This window comes from Carcharodon carcharias, chromosome 2 (assembly GCF_017639515.1).
Source record: "Carcharodon carcharias isolate sCarCar2 chromosome 2, sCarCar2.pri, whole genome shotgun sequence".
NCBI lineage: Eukaryota > Metazoa > Chordata > Chondrichthyes > Lamniformes > Lamnidae > Carcharodon > Carcharodon carcharias.
In genome coordinates this window covers 193,045,513-193,062,690 of record NC_054468.1, presented here as the reverse complement: position 1 = coordinate 193,062,690, position 17,178 = coordinate 193,045,513, and the positions used below count along the sequence as shown (strand labels likewise).

General features: G+C 39.2%; 1 protein-coding gene across 10 annotated transcripts in view; it reads right to left on the bottom strand.

The window, feature by feature from the left end:
• mark1 (MAP/microtubule affinity-regulating kinase 1) overlaps positions 1 to 17,178 on the bottom strand; it is a 203,446-nt gene that overhangs the window by 123,120 nt on the left and 63,148 nt on the right. Inside the window, exon 1 of one of the 10 annotated variants that reach the window (XM_041215994.1) lies at positions 13,388 to 13,490. The exons of the other annotated variants lie outside the window; for them this stretch is intronic. The gene's annotated coding sequence lies outside the window, so the exon portion shown is untranslated. Of the gene's footprint in view, positions 1 to 13,387; positions 13,491 to 17,178 lie in introns of those variants that run through there. 10 annotated transcript variants of the gene reach the window in all.

Here is a 17,178-nt window from a genome sequence, read left to right as displayed (position 1 = left end):
TTTCATATTCAGTTTAAGGGAGAGAAGAGGTCCCAAGAATAGTATTTAAGTTTAAGTTATGAGAGCATGAAAGGAGAGCTATCTAAAATGTAGTAGCAAATTCAGTTAAGGGACAGACTAATAGCGATACAGTGGGTAGACATTTAAAGGGATATTTCAGAATACACAGAATAGATACATTCCAAAGAGGAAAAAATTCCAAGGGGAAGAGCCACCATCTGTGATTAACTAAGAAAGTCAAAGATAGTATCAAACTTAAAGAAAAAGCTTATAATTACGCAAGAATGGGTGGCAGAATATAAAAAACAAAGAATGACTAAAAGATTAATAAGGAGGGAAAAATTACAGTATGAGAGAAAACTAGCTAGAAATATAAAACCAGATAGTAAGAGTTTCTATAGACATTTTAAAAATAAACAAGTTAAACGAAGTGGGCGCTGGTCCCACAGAAAGTGAGTGGGGAATTAATGGAAAATAAGAAGATGGCAGATGGGTTGAACAGCTATTTTGCATCAGTCTTCACCATAGAGGACACAAGTGACATCCCAGAAATTGCTGTAAATCAGGAAATGGAAGGGAGAGAGGAACTCAAGAAAATTACAATCATCAGAAAAGTGGTACTGAGAAAATTGTTGGAGATGTGAGCAAGTGGCAGCTAGTGAGATAGTTGATGCGTTGGTTTTAATTTTCCAAAATTCCCTAGATTCGGGGAAGGTTCTTTTAGATTGAAAAATAATGAATGTAACTTCTTTATTCAAAAGAGGAGGGAGACAGAAAGTAGAAAACAAGCCGGTTGGCTTAAGATCTGTCATAGGGAAAATGTTAGAAGATATTATTAAAGACATTATATTAGGCACTTAGATAAATTCAAGGCAATCAGGTAGAGTCAACATCGTTTGAGGGGGAAATCATGTTTAACCAATTTATTGGAGTTCTTTGAAGTAACATGCTGTGGATACAAGGGAACCGGCGGATGTACTGTACTTAGACTTCTAGAAGGCATAAGGTGTCACATCAAAGGTTATTGTGGAAAATAAAAGCTCATGGTGTAGGGGGTAACATATTGGCATGGATTGAAGATTAAGAAACAGAGTAGCAGCCATAAATGGGTCATTTTCTGATTGGCAAGATGTAATGAGTGGTGTGCCCCAGGGATCAGTGCTAGGGCCTCAACCTTTTACAATTTATACAAATGACTTGAATGAAGGGACTGAAGGTATGGTTGTTAAATTTGCTGAAGATGCAAAGATGGGTAGGAAAGTAAGTTGTGAAGAGGACATAACCTGTATATATCTCTTTGTAGTCTACTTAAGTTTGTGGACAAAGTTCTAGCAAATGAATTATAATGTGGGAAAACGTGTAAGTGTCTATTTTGGCAAGAAGAATAAAAAAGCACATTATCTCAATGGTGAGAGATTGCAGAGCTCTAAGATGCACAGGGATCTGGTTGTCCTAATGCATGAATCGCAAAAGGTTAGAATGCAGGTACAGCAAGTAATTAGGAAAGCTAATAGAACGTTATAATTTATTGCAAGGGGAATTGAATACAGAAGTAGAGAGGTTACGTTTCAGTCATACAACAGGACATTAGTGAGACCACATCTAGAGTACTGTGTGCAGTAATGGTCTCCTTACTTAAGGAAGGATGTAACTGCACTGGAAGCAGTTCAAATAAGTCTCATACCAGGAACAGGAAGGTTGTCTTATGAGGAAAGGTTGGACAGCTAGGCTTGTATCTGCTGAAGTTTAGGAGAGTAAAAGGCAACTTGACTGAAACATGTCAGATCCTGAGGGGTCTTGACAGGGTGGATGTGGAAAGATTCTTGTGTGAGAATCTAGAACTAGGGGTCACTATTTAAAAATTAGGGGTTGCCCAATTAATACAGATATGATGAGAAATGTTTTCTCTCAGAGGGTTGAGAGTGTTTAGAACTTCCTCAAAAGGCAGTGGAAGCAGACCCTTTGAATATTTTTATGTAGATTCTTGATAAGAAAGGGGTTGAAAGGTTATCGAGCGTAGGTGGGAATGTGGAGTTGAAATTACAATCAGATCAGCATGATCTTATTGAATGGCAGAGCAGGTTCGAGGGGCTGAATGGCTTACTCCTGCTACTAATTTGTATGTTCGTGGGTGCCAATACCATCATTTGAAACTGTTCACAAACTTATAATAATTGTTATGATTAAAAGTATAGACAATGACCCTGAATGTCCACACTCTTTTTGCTTAGAATTGAGATACTACCTTCTTTACTGCCACCATAAGAGATCACCCCCCCAAAACTGATCCCACTGAATTCTCTCATACCTGTTAACTCTTTCCCTTGCTACAATTGAGGTTTATAAGATTGTTCTGTTTTGGGTCAACATCTTTAAACTTAAGATAAAATGAAGGGATCATGTGAGTTGTCCTGAGGACTGCCTAACAGTAAGCCTGGGTGGTTTTGATTGTTAGAGATCAAAGGAAGGTTTAGCTTGTTTTACTGGGAAGAAGATGCGAGGTGTTTACACTTAGAAACAATGGCAGCAGCCTGTGTGTGAACAGTGGAGGCTGAGTCTTCAAAGATCAAGAAAAGCATTGAGAATGTTGGGTTGCAAGCAGTTGTGTTTCAACCTGCCCATTTTGTTCCAAGGTGATGACTTGGACTCTCAGGGATAAGAAATTAGCATTTCTACCTAGATACATGGTCCTTGTAATTCATTTTGCCATGGGGAAGAATGTAGAGGAAGGTATTGTAAATATTAGGTTACAAGCTTTCCTGGAATATGACTTAGTGTTTTGGAATCTGCCTAGATCCAAGATGGAGAGAGCAGCTAGAGGTCAAAGAAATCCCTATGGTTTGTCATCCAGGAATGCTCAGATTGATATGAGCAAATTTGTGGGGAGTTAAAACAAACCTGGAAGAGTTGCCTACCTTGAGGTAGAGGGAAAAGAAAAGCTCACATTGCAAGACACCAGGCTGAGAAAAGAAAAGAACAGGAATAAACCCTCGGGAGCTAAGAGTCACTTTGGATTGATTTTGGGAAAATTCAACGCCCACATAAGGGCAGTGTAAAGTGTTTTTTTTTGTTTGGTTAAGAATAAAAAGGATGTGTTCCATTCTGTGGGTTTAAAGTAGAAGTTTAAAACAAAGTATAATTTACTAGTTGAAAATAGGGTTTAGTCAATAGTACTTTTTAGTCACTTGTTACGGTAAATGTTTTAAAATGTGAAATCTTGTTGTGTCAAACTTTCAGCTATTAACTGGAAGTTCAACTTTGTTTTCCCCAAAGTTATCGGTCTCCCTGGAGATCATAACACCCTAAACTCCACCCTGAAGTCCCAAATGAAGTAATTAGTATATAGGAAAATGAGGGCCAGCGGCACAATAGCCATGAATTTTCTCGTAGTGCGCTCGGGATAGGTTAGAAGGAAAATTATCAGACATGGCTGTTGCCAGGACCAATGAAACAGGCACAAGATTGGAGTTTTTGAGTTCACCGAACAAAGAGTTCAAAAGTTGATTTTTGTCACCGGCAATTAATTTTTGAAACCAGCTTTATGGCATTCTGCATCATGTGTAGCATGTTTATATAACCTTGGATTTGATTCTCCCAGCTCCTGGGAGTCAGAGCACTGGCAACTTTTTAAACACACTGCTACTGGCAATGAGGGTTTTTCAGAAGCAGTTTTGGCATTTCCCATAAGCCATTCCTTATATGGTAGTACGATGGAGGAGGAGGATAAGCAGAGGATGTAGGAGAATGAGGCAGTACTTGAGATGCAATGATATAGATCATCTTGCGCTTTGTGAAAAACTTCAAAACAACTTTGGCAAAAGTAAAGCTTAAAATGAAGCATCCGTTGATCAGATTTAGCATAGGCTAAGTGCACAGCTTCATCTGTATCACCAAGGTGATGTGACTAACACAAGAGAATGGGTTTCTTTTTAAAGGAAGAGTCCCATATTTCTTCAGTCTATGGTTGTGTTCAAGTCTGCTCTCCGGTTATCCAGCATGGCTTATTTGACTTCTAGGACACAATTTTGTTCCTATAATGGGCAGACTGCCAAAATTATTTTTGAGGTTTTTTTCATAATAAAGGCAATCAAATGTTATTTTCTCCTTAATTTTGGCCACTTTGCTATTTTCGGGCCCTAAAGTGCAATTCCAAAAAGACGTTTTTATTGATCTTGGAAATTAAATTTATATATTGTGGTGCCCAGATTGTGCTGCATTTGCCCTTTCTCTCCCTTGTTTGGTAACTGACAAAATGTGTTAAGAATTTTTCAAACAGTTTGGGAAATAAGTCCACTTATATGTATTATCTTTTTTCATCTTCATGTTTATGAAAACCTGATTTAAGAGATCTTCAAAGTTGCATCCTTATTTAGTGGAAAAGCAACATAAATAAAAGCCAAGCTAAAAGTTGACCAGCCAGCTCTGAATGACCAGATTTATTTTTCTATTAATTTATTTACCATTTGTTTTTGTCTCCATTTATTTCTCAAAGCTTTAAAACAACTTGTACAGGATGAAGCATTCCTTCTAAACAGGCGGTGCGAGTGTCAAAACAGTTCAGTTACTTTGCCATGCTGCGACAGGATTGACTGAAGAGTCCAATTCTCACTCGAATGTCCTTGCCACAGGTGGAGGAGACAAGACAGGATCAGGTGAAGACGACCACATTGTTTTAACTCGCAAACCTGCTAGACTTCCCTCTTGCCTCAACCTCTATGGCGCCATGGTGCAATGTAAAACTCTAGTGTAGCCTGTTGTTGCATCAACACTGAATGTTTTCAAGTCCCTCTTGTGAATGTTTTTGAACCCGAGGATAGGTTGGCCCAGCAGCATTGAACCTTCTGCAAGTTCCCCATACAAGGAAATGTGCCTATCTTCCATCTAATGCAGATAAGGTATCTTCTGTTTGATAAAAGTTATTAATCGTGTCAATTTAGGCTCAAGTACCTCGGCATCAGGAAATTTGTCGTCTTGACATTCAGACACACAAGGGCAATTTGCAATTTTGCAGCACCTTTCAATGTGAGAAAACAGTGCTTCATAGGAGTGCAATTAGACAAAATATCTCTTCCTTTGGGCCACTGTCAGTTTAAGAGGGGAGATTAAAAGTTTCTTTAAAAAGGTAATTATTAAAGCTCTTAAAAGGAAGAAGCAGTCAGTTTTAAATACCAATTATAAAGAAAAAAAAGTGCAGATGTAAACTATCAGCATTAGTTTCAATCTATATCAGAGTTTAGAGACACCGTGTTGAGATAAATGTTTCACTCAATAAGTTTAAATTTATCTTCCAACATGTTTTCAAATCATTTGGAAAAACAAACTGATACTGTTATGCCCAAAACAAAGGGATTATTCCACTTTTGTACTGGGGAGAATAAACACATTTTACAAACAGTAATGATTCACAATTTATCAGTATAAACAAAAAGCGCAACCACTTTTTCTTGGGGTGAAGTTTTCTCTTCAAAATTTTTCACATCTATTTTTTAAGTCTTCATTCTAGTTTTCAAATGATTTGGAAAAATAAGAACTCAAACCCTGTTACAAGCTTACGGATACATTTTCACTTGTAATGCTGATTCATGCTCCGGCTTTTGAGAAAGGCTAAAGTTTCCAAGTAAAAATATTAAATAAAGGTTGTCTGACAAAAAAAGGTATGTTTAATCATGTTGGTGAAATGTATAATGTTGTTGTAACAACAAATTGCCTTTAGCACCTCTCTCAAAAAACACTCATGATCCTTCACAAGTCAGCATAAGGAAAATACAGTGAGTCCTTGTTTAACATTGTTTCGCTTTAATGTCAATAAGTTAATGGGCCTGTAATCTTGAGCATTGCGAGATTCATTTTAATGTCGTTTCCCATGTGACCCGATTGTGCCATTCTGAAGCTGACCAGGCCAGCATTTATTGCCCGTTTCTAATTGACCTTGAGAACTGTCTGGCTTGCTAGGCCATTTCAGAGGGCAATCAAGAGCCAACCACATTGCTGTGGGTCTAGAGTTGCATGTAGGCCAGACCAGGTGAGGGATGGCAGATTTCCTTCCCTTAAAGACATCAGTGAACCAGATGGGTTTTTACGACAATGGTTTCATGGCCATCATTAGAATAGTAATACCAGATTTTTAATTGAATTCAAATTTCACCATGTGTCAGTGTGGGATTCGAACCCTAGTCCCCAGAGCATTACCCTGGGTCTCTGAATTACTAGCCCAGTGGCAATGCCACTACGCCATCACCTTCCCCACCGCCGCCGCCTTCCTTTTATTGTCCAGCCATCTGTTGCTGCAGTTGAACTCTATGTGGCCCAGCTTCTTTGCCAGGGTGACTCCCCTTTCCTGCAGGATTGGACTGGAGATGGGAACATTCTCTGCTCAGGCTGTCTTGAGTCACGTTAGCAGAGCTTCTTCAGCGTCAGGATAGGCAGCTGTTCTCATCCAGTTCCTTGCTGGAGAGAATTCCAGCTTGTTGAGCTGTTCCAAGATGCTCGCCCTGCATTTCATAATGGTGGAAAAACTCGACAGTGGAATTTCCCACTCCATTGCAATGTCCACCTTCTGCTTCACACCTTGGTTTTCCACTTGCTGCATCCAATCGACAACACTTTTAACTTTCACACAGTTTTAACTGTGCTCATTGGCACTGTACGTCCTTTCACAGGGAGATCGGCTTAACATGGGCATTGTTCCGTGAGGTTTGCTATTCTGCCAGTGGGGATAGTTGACGACTTCAACAGAGCTGGAATTTTGTGTTATTCAAGCTTGACTCATGATTTCACTACTACCTCAGAATTTCAAAAACAGAGACCACAGTGATCCCAAGGCGAAAAGGAAGCTAAAAAGCTGGCTTTCCATCCAGTAAACATGCAAGGAACATACATGTGCGCAATTCAGGTGAGGACAGGATTCAATTTTTGCATAATTGCTAGTGTGAGGTACTGAGGCAACTAATTCCATAGAGTTGCTCCATTTTAAAATTTCCTGCCTCGTTTTCAAATCCATCCACAGACTTGGACTCATCCCTGCTCAGAGTCTATTACCTACCGAGATCTCTGCAGCCTCCAACTCTAGCCTCTTACACATCTCTGATTTTCATTGCTCCACACTGGGAGTTGTGCTTTCAACTGCTAAGGTCCCAAGCTCTGGAAGCCTTTCACTAAACCCCTCTACCCCTCCGCCTGCCTCTTCTCCTTTATGACATTCAAAATCCTACCTCTTCAACCTCACTTTTTATCACCGGCCTACAATCTCCTACCATAGTTCGGTGTCAAATTCTGTTTGATAACACTGACATGAACCAGTTTGGGACATTTTACTACATTGAAGGTGCTATGTAAATGCAAGTTGTTGTTTACCCATGGCCGAGCGCTTTTCTAAGGCAAAGAAGAAAGCTGACCATAAAATTATTTCCACACGGAAAGAAACAATTTGCAGCAAGCACACCCACCTCTTAGGTGCACTCCCATGTGCACAGTTTCTGGCTTTTTCATAAACCATACATTTTGAAATACAGAGTTTATTTAATAGTAAAACATATATGAATCACCGTCCAAGTTTACCAAGCGCTTTAAAAGTCACTTAGGGGTATGTGACAGACCACTTAATTTTACGCTGATTACTGTTTAACTGTCTTGATCCATGTGACGGAGCCCATCAACAAGTTATGACGAATGAAAGTTAATTTCTTTATATTCATTTGGTTTGGGCTATTTTTAAAATGTACAATTAGGACATTCCTTGCTGACAGTGACAAGTGATCTTCTTCCTGGCTGCAATTCCCAAACACATCATCTTTGTTACTCTTGAGAACTCACTGCAGAAGTACAAAAATGCATGAAACTATTCTATCCTCAAAACATATTACACTGTGATTCAGCCCAACATGTGTTAAATTAATATGATAAATCATTTATGCTTCAACATTTTTTATTAAATGTAACCTATAGCTGAGGCAAAGTGACAGTCACAAAGAATAACTTTCTCACACTTGCTATGCATTCTCTGTAACTTGAATCATTAGTACTATTGGTTGACCACAGTTAAAATCAGTTTCTGCTTTTCACAACTTTGCAAACACGTTATAGCTTCCAAAATGTATATATTTTTTTAATTTTCCAATGCACGGAACATCCTGTTTTAGCATTTTAAAAATAGGTACCATTTCCCACTAATCTTTACAAACCTAGAAACAATGGTTTACAATGTATAATGAGAAATACACCAGAAGAAAAACTTCTGAAGGGCTGCCTTTTTCCAGGATGAGCTCAATTCTATAAGACTGTTTTTAGTGGATCTTCTATAACTTGAAAACAAGTAAAGATGAATATTCAGCACTTTTTTGGATTTAAGTGCTTAATAGCTTAAAATGTAGGTTTTCACAATTCATGAAAGCTTGAGGTACCAACATAAACACAGGATGGCACTAGCAAATACAGATACATAATTTTCCTCAAGCGAAATGAAATTAGTTGCATACACATCTACCATTAAACTACCAAGAATATTTTTGACTTTCGAACTCTTGTCATTCATTCTGAAATATTGCAACAAGATACTTTTCTAGTTTGCCACATTCATCAAGCACAATCCTCACTCCATTTACATGGATGGTGTTGTCCCTGTTGAGGGTATCTGTTTTTAGGATCTGTATATTCTACAGCCTCTACACTGTACCTCCCCAACATCGTGCAGTGTTAACCAGATATGTTCTTGTCCAAGAGTCTCTGAATCCATGTGCATAATGTCAAGACAAATAAAAGAGGAAGTAATTCCTCATTTTCTGTGAATTTTATGACAATGGTAGTCTCTGAGCAGATTGTCACCCATTTACAGCGAATGTCTTCTTAACACAAAGCAAAATAAATCGATTGCAATTTAAGCCTAAGTGACTAGGTGGCATGCAGTTGCATCTTTGACCCTTTTACCATGAATCTCATGTTGTGACTGTAGAGCAATGCTGCAAGAAACAAAGAGTGAGAATACACCTTTAACCCACAGAGTTGTCACTTGAGGCAACAATTTAGGCCATTGTATGTGAAATAACCGCAGTCACATACCAGATTTCGACCATTTCAAGAGCAGTATAGTCTTGGGCAGCAATGAATAACATCACTGTCAAAAAGCCATGAACTCATTTTCACCATTGTATCTGAATCCTAGCTGCCCATGCCATGGAAGGAAAATTCAAGCTACATAATCTTGAAATATTCTAAATCTTGAGATTTGGTTCAGGACTATTTGGAATTGGTCTCCCATAAGTGGTAGTCTCAAGCTAGGATTATCTTAGTTCATCAGTAAACCCAATTTCACTGCTATTTTTCCCCCACACAGTGAGTGGTTATCTGGAATACACTGCTTGAAAGGGTGGTTGGGGCAGATTCAACGGTGGCTTTCAAAAAGTAATTGGATTAGTACCTGAAGGGGGCAAGAAGTTGCAGGGAAAGGGCAAGGAGTAGGTCCAACTAAATTGCTCTTGCAGAGCATCAGCACAGACTCAACAGGACAAATGACCTCCTCCAGTTCTGCAACCAGTCAATGAATCTATAATTTCTCAGAAAGATTTGAGGCCAGTTGATGTGTGCAGTTATAGGAGGAGCAGCAGCAAGCCAAAGTGAAGATGCAACAAAGATAATGAAGTCCGCAATGGTGGTCACTGTCATGATGTTTCTGCCTGGAGCACACCCTTCCCCACTGCAAACTCTGCTCAATGCCTGGGAATCAGATCCAGGACACCTTAGACGGCATGCACTTCTATTTCAGTATTTCAGCTGCTCATAACACTTTAAAATCAGGCAGGCAAGTTTGATGATATTGGCTACTCGTATCTGATACAGAGCAGACCATTCCCACACTAATTAGCCTCTCTCTTTGACCCTTTCCTTCTTTTAAAACACGGCAGTGCTAGTATAATCAGTGTTTTAAAAGAAACCTGACTCACTTAAAAACTTGGGCCCATTGTGTTCTTTATTTTCAAAATTGAAGCTGGTGCCCAGTTTAATCATTGCATCTGCTGGGCTGCCTTTTAAATAGCCCTCAGTACAGTTGTATTCCTTCTTCCCCCATTATTCGGCTTGTTATGCTTTTTGCAACAATGGTTCCAGCTCTTTCTAAATACTGGAATAGACCCATTTCTGTTCCTCCCCCACAATGCACCCAAGGTCCCACTTGTGTTTCCTTTTGAAGATAACCTCATTTCTCATTTTCTTTGAGAACCTCAGTTCTGCTAACTTTATTTTCAAGTTGTCGGTTCCACTCTATTTTAAAGAAAGTAAGTCTATGTGTGATGTCACAGAAGACTGAAGAATCTATGTAAAAATATCACAACACTAGAAAACAGGTGATTCCACATGACATAGTCTACTCCTGTGCCATGCCAAGCCCCAAGTTCAGTACTACCCATTTTGATGCAACAGCAAGCAACCTAAAAACTGATTTTAAATACTCACAAAACTATAGCCCTGGAAGGGAAGATGTAGGAGTGGTTGAAATCTGCAGTACATGTGAATAATTTAAAGAACAAAGACAACTCTAAAACACAGTTAATCTATAATTTGAAGTAATTCAAATCTGCACTATGCCATAAGAGCATTCCAAAGTGGTATACATTTAAGAGGGGAGAACCCAAATTTGAGCCATAATACCAACCGTCTGGACCTAACTGCATGTTACTGATCTTGACTACAGTTATATCTGGAGAGAGTAATCTATCTGTAAATTGATAATATATAAAAAATCTTATATTTGTCAGTTCTTTTCCACTAATCGGAGGATGTTATCACAGCATACGTTTACGCAGACAACTTTGATTTTAAATACGGACACATTAATTCATAATAGAGAAGAATGGTTATTTTACAATGAAGACAAAATGACATCGCCACACCCCTATCCAATTATCCCTACCCTCTAACCCTACTTCACCTGAAGACTACATGGTCTTGAACATGGGAGTTTACCCAAGGCCTGGAGTTTTTGCTTTAGTGGCGAGTGCACCAAGTCAGGAAATATCCCGGCCCGTCGCACCTGCCTGAGGAAAAAGTGCCCTGAACAACGGGATCTTGATTTCTGGAGGGGCGGGCAGAAGGTAGGGGTTGGTGATGGCTGCATGTGCAGTGGAGTCAGGCCTGCCCCTCTGGAAACAGTTCTGAGGCAGCCGCAGGGGCTGCCGAGTTCCAGGGCCCTCCTTGGTGCTCTTGGACTTTGTCCCAGTTGTGCAGTTGCAAATCAGACCCCCTACATCTCTTTCCCTCTCACACCCAATGAACTCCCCATGCCAACTCATATCCCCACCCATCCCCAATGGTTCCTCATACCCTCCATGCAAACCTATGCCCACCACTCATCTCCATGGCCCCTTATGAGTGCCAACTCATGCCCCCCAATCATCATGATCCCTTATAGCCCTATGCCAATTTAGTGTCAACTCATGCCAACCCATGCCCCCCACCAATCACCCTTTGCCCTTACATCCTCAATGCCAACTCACCCAGTATCCACCATGGGCAAACCTCAGGAACCATGGTGAGATGAATTAAAGTTCTAAGTATCTAATACAGACTTCACTATATAAAAAAACACTCATTGCAATAAAAGCCCACTCAATACTTCTAAATCCCCTCAAGTACTTAATCCCTTATAAAAAAAATTAACATCTGCATTCATAGCCAAACATCAAAGAAAACTAATCCCTTAATAACCTTTTGGAGCCGTCAGTCAAACGGTGAACTCACAGCCCCACACTATGATAATGATAGGTCATGGGAACAGACAAGCAGCAATAATGCATTACTATAATGATAGCCCTCAGGCTTATGTCAACAAACAGCTATTGAAACAAAGCGCCAATGTTTTCAGCTCTCAGACACAGCAGGCTGTTTTTTTTTCCAATTTGAAGACCAGGGGATCTAAGTAATTTGACAGTTCCACAGACCTTATTCTGTCTACTCTTAAAAATCCAAAGTCGCACACTGAAGGAACGAACCTGGCTCCAACAAAAATGGGATCTGTTTGAACTCAACAATGCGTTCAAATGGCCCTGTAGGATTTGGGTCTCCCCTAAGTGTACTCACACCCCATACACTTTCCCCTAACAATAAAAATAGATAATGTCAGAAATGGAGTCTCCATGAAGTCATGAAAATCTGGGCCCAAGCATTTGATAAATGCGCAAGCATTATTTGACATGGCAGCAATTGATGTGCTATCATCACTGTTATGATCCTTGGCCAGGCTCTGGGATGTGGGTGGGGGGGATTTGGTTAGGGACCAGTAATGTTTTGTTTAAAGCAGTTAAAGCTTTTGGAATAAAGCACAAGATTCAATGGGTTTTGAACGAACTGTACACACTCAAAAGATAAAACAATTTATAATATGTATCTTATACTCAAACAACATTCAGGTATGTAAGAGGTAAATGTGAATTAACAGGTGAACTGTGGTTGAACACACCACACTACAGAATAAATGACAGATACAACCAAGACAGAGTTCATGAATTTCTCAAGAATGCACCCTGATGTCAGTAAACACCAAGTCAAACAATCTCGCTGAATCTCTATCTTACGAGGGATTCCCAGCTTCACCTTCAAAGATCTCCTCTTTGAGTTCTCTCCAAAAGTTACTCTCACTCAGCTGGCTTTAACAATGGTCCACCTCAAGGAGCTTCAATCTCACTTTCTGAGATTCCATCATCCTGGATTTCTGAATACACTCAACACTGGCTTATAAGCGCACTTTCAGATCTATGGCAGAACACCATTGCTCCAAAGGGGCCCCTTTGCCCCAACGGCTCACAGTACGGAGTCAGTCTGCTAACTGAAGCTCTTTCTTTAATTTGGAGCCCACTTCTTTGCTCCCTTCTTTTAGCTTACTTAATAGGACCTATTCCTGTCCCTGTGCCTGTGACACTTCTATGAAACTGACTGCCTCAAGAGTTGTTCACTGACCTTTGAACTGTTCTGGTGACCTATTAAAACACTCCCAGTGGGTCCCACCTTGTTACTAGGCATGAACCAATGTAACAAGCATTGGAACATCCTGTACCTTAAATGTTACACTTTTCAGACTGCAACTTTAACACCCAGGGACATACAGATCAATGCATCTCATGGCACCACATGATTAAGGGGTCCCATAAAACTGCCATTTAATAGTTGGAGTACCCCTAAATTTCTTTCCTACAAGGTGCATTTGAACATCCATCTGCTAACTCAGCTAACAGTTTTCCTTAGGTCCTATCATCACAGCAAGTCGCTAATTTTTCATCAACATTGCCCTGTGCAAAAGATCTTTGTCCTCTGCGAGTACCCATTACTTTCCCATTTTAACTTGTACAACAGTGTTTAAAACAATGGGTTAGATTTTGCTGTATGCAACAACAGTGGTGCTCACCGCTGGTCTCTAAGAAAGCTGCCCGCAAACTTCCAGCAACCTCTGGCGTGTTACTTTCCCCAAAGGTAGTTTAAATTTGGCTCCAAGTCGAGGGATCGCTAGGTGAGCAGCAGTATCATTAGCAAGCAGCCAATTATACTGAAACATGCCTACAGACAGCAAACCAGGAAGTTAAAAGCACTTTGCCTTTCACTTTTAATTTGAAATTTCTCAGATGGCAAAATAAATGATTGGATTTAGATTGCAGTTAAAATAATACAAACAACATTTTTAAAAAATTAAATGTGGAGTTATCATAAATGGAGAAATTTGACATTCGACAAATTTTAAAAAAGCTTTAGTACCAATGGGGGTGTTTAGCATTAATCATGAAGTTAATACATTATTTAAAAATCCAGTTATACCGCATTCAACAAGGTGCAAGTTTTTCCAAGAGTTTTTACAGTGAGGTTAATAGTGAAGGAGTGGAAGTTCTTAGAAACTGCACACTGGGGGATGGGGTGGCACAATAGCACATCCTCTGAAGGGGCACAGGATCACCAACAGCAAATTCTGGATTTCCGCAATAATCTGCGATGTGTGGAGTCCCCAAATTTCTATCAGTTTCAGTGGGGTAATGACAGTTTCATCATTATATCACCACAAGATCTGGGCCAATATGATACTTACTGGAAAGTAGTCTAAAGTTAAAAAATCCAGGTCAGTTTGCCAGTTAGGCTGCTAAATGGGGGACCACAGCAATAATTTCAGCTCAGAGTTAGTGAACTAATAACATGGTTTTCCATTCACGAAAAACTTAAACTCACATCAAGATATTCAAAATGGTGGGTGCATTAATTGGTGAACAACTAAATTAAGGCTCCAGTGGAAATCTAGGAAAGCCTAATTGAGCACAAATTCTAAATAACTTGAATAAACTAGTCATTAACAGGTGATTCAACTGTATGAAAATAGTCAAAACAAACAAGAAAACTATGTTTTAAAACAAATCAAACAAATGCTGTTAAGCTTCATTAGAACATTGCAGAAGACAGGAAGTTCAGAAAGAGTTAGACTGGGAGGGAAGAATTAAAGTGTCAAACCACAGAGGTGGCCTGTATCACAAACAGATTGGAAATATTTACAAAGCTTTAGTGTGATAAGCAGAGCTTCAAAATTTCTGTCAAGCTGAAAAAAAAATTATGGGGTGTGATTCAACTTTGAGGTAACTTTAACCAAACTCAATGAATAAACTGACAGTGAGGTCAATGGAAAGTAAAATTGGGTGGGGTGTGAAATAAGCAGCTGAACCAGTGGTGGGGTGGGGGAGCAGTGGTGTTGTGTGGGGGGGCGGATCTTGGAGCTCAGAAGTTAAGAAGATAAATAAATGGGCTGCCTCTATCCCTTGACCAGTATTATCCCCAGTGTAACTGCAGTCATGCTAATTCAAGTCATGATAATTCAACTGATAGTGCATCATGCACTGTCTCGTAATTTGCCACACATGGCATTTCTGGTCTCACACAGGTCATCCACATGATGTAACTTTTCTACCAAGCTAAATAAATGCTAATAGCAATGATAATTTGCAGCCTTGCAACTTAAATTACTTGCAAAAATGTGTGACTCGAGAATCAGCTACTTCACACAAGGAGCAATGCAGCAGGTGTTACATGGATCATTTGTGAAAAGTTAGGTTTTGCACAGATAAACTGCAAGTCCTGCAGCACTGATCTTTCAGGTCTCAACTGCCAAAATAAAGGGTCTGTCGAAGGGTCATGAGGACTCGAAACGTCAACTCTTTTCTTCTCCGCCGATGCTGCCAGACCTACTGAGTTTTTCCAGGTAATTCTGTTTTTGTTTTTGTTTTGGATTTCCAGCATCCGCAGTTTTTTTGTTTTTATGCCAAAATAAAGGGTTGTTTTGCCTATCAAGTAGCGTTATTGGAATATGGTTACATAAATAGTCAACAATTTTCTTTTGCAAAACAGTTTCAAAGCAATTGGCAGGATATAGATACAATATTTTTACCCATAAAAATATAGCAAATTACAAGAAAAAGCAATGCATATTTATATTGTATGCTGGCTTGGCAACTCTGTACAGTGTTTTGGACTGTTGCTGCATTGAAAGAGCAATGTAATAAAAAAGCCTCAGCCAAACCCAGATCTTTTAATGAATTAATGTGTCACAAACATAGTCCATCAAGACTCACAATTCTTCACATGCATATATGCATGGAACTTGAATTGAAGATTTTCCTTCAGGGTGATTCATTTGTGAAGTCCTGCACTGAAACCTGGCAAGTGCAATAGTGCTTCCTACAGAAAAACAATCCTTTTGAGTCCTTCCCGCCTACCCCCATCCTGCACCTAACAATTAACGGCATTTAACTCTGGCTTCTTCTAAAAAGCACTTCCCAGCAGGACCACATGTTTCATGAGAATAATATATGAGGATGGTGGAAGGATTCATCAATAGATGTGTCTGGAAGCATGAGAGTTTAATGGCCACCTTCAAACTGAATTTTGCTGAAGTAATCTTTTTAGTATGTCACAAGTGCCATGTGCTAAAGGTCATGTTCTAATATTAAACAGATGCTACTACAGTCAGCAAAGGATAGCATTGTTACTTTACATTTACAGTCATGAACCACAAGACCGTGTCCTATGGCTAAGAACATACAGAGTTACTTTTCTATCCAAAGAAAAACATAGGATTAGTTTCACTGATTTCCGGCTTGCTGTTGTAATCTTGCTGAAATTGTCCATGAGTTAGATTTTGATATTTAGTTTATAAATTACTCATTATTATTGTGTGATGTGCTACATCAAGAGTAGACTGTATAGTTATTGCAGTAAAGGAAAAAGGTTGAAATTCAGCAATTTTGTGACCAAAACATTTGGAAAATAATCAGATTGTAATTTCTGCCACAACCTAAAAATAAGCAAAAAGTGGAAGTACTTGGGTTGTGATGAGTTGGTGCAACCTTGCTTAAAAATAAGACTAATTCACATCAAAAACTTGGCAATCTGGAAAGCTGTTCATTTAAGTTTCATTTCTCTTTCCCCTCCCTCCTCAGACTTTTATATAAACCTCACTCTGAAGATTTACACATTCATTTAATAACTGAGCCTAAGGGGCTGGGTTGGAAATAACCTGACATCCAACAGTCTGAGACCACTAAAAATAGAGTTCAACTTAGTCGTCAGATTGAATTTTGAGTATCCAGTAACTGGTGTGTAATTTGTACTTGATTAGCCCTGAAAGCTTTGCAAAAGACCAATGTTAAGAAATATAGCCCAATATAGCCTTGTTTCTGAAGTTTTCAATGAAAAATAAATCAGCCCAATAATCTGCAGATTTAAAGTTGATTAAATTACATAGCCTGTCCCAGAAATCCAACACATACCAACTTATTAAATTTCATAGACATTTCCTTTCATTTTTCCTACAAATGTTTTGGGAGAAAGATATCTGTTTCCAGTTATTTGTAGATCAGATTATTACGTAATTGTTACAGTGAGATTTTTATGCCACAGGCATGGATGGTCAACACAGCACTTGAAATTCGACCTTGAAGACATGCCTGATCTCAGAGATGAGGACATCAGTTACATAAAGAGGCTGGAGTTATTCAACCTGGAGCAGGGAAGGTTAGAAGGAGATTCAGGGACAACATTTAAAATTCAGCTATCCAAAAACTGAAATTGTCCAAAAACTGGACATTTTTGAAAGCGCTGCATTTCATTTGTAGCAAAAAGAAATTTGGACTTACTGGGACAATTTTGTCAGGCACCGGTTCTCAGTAG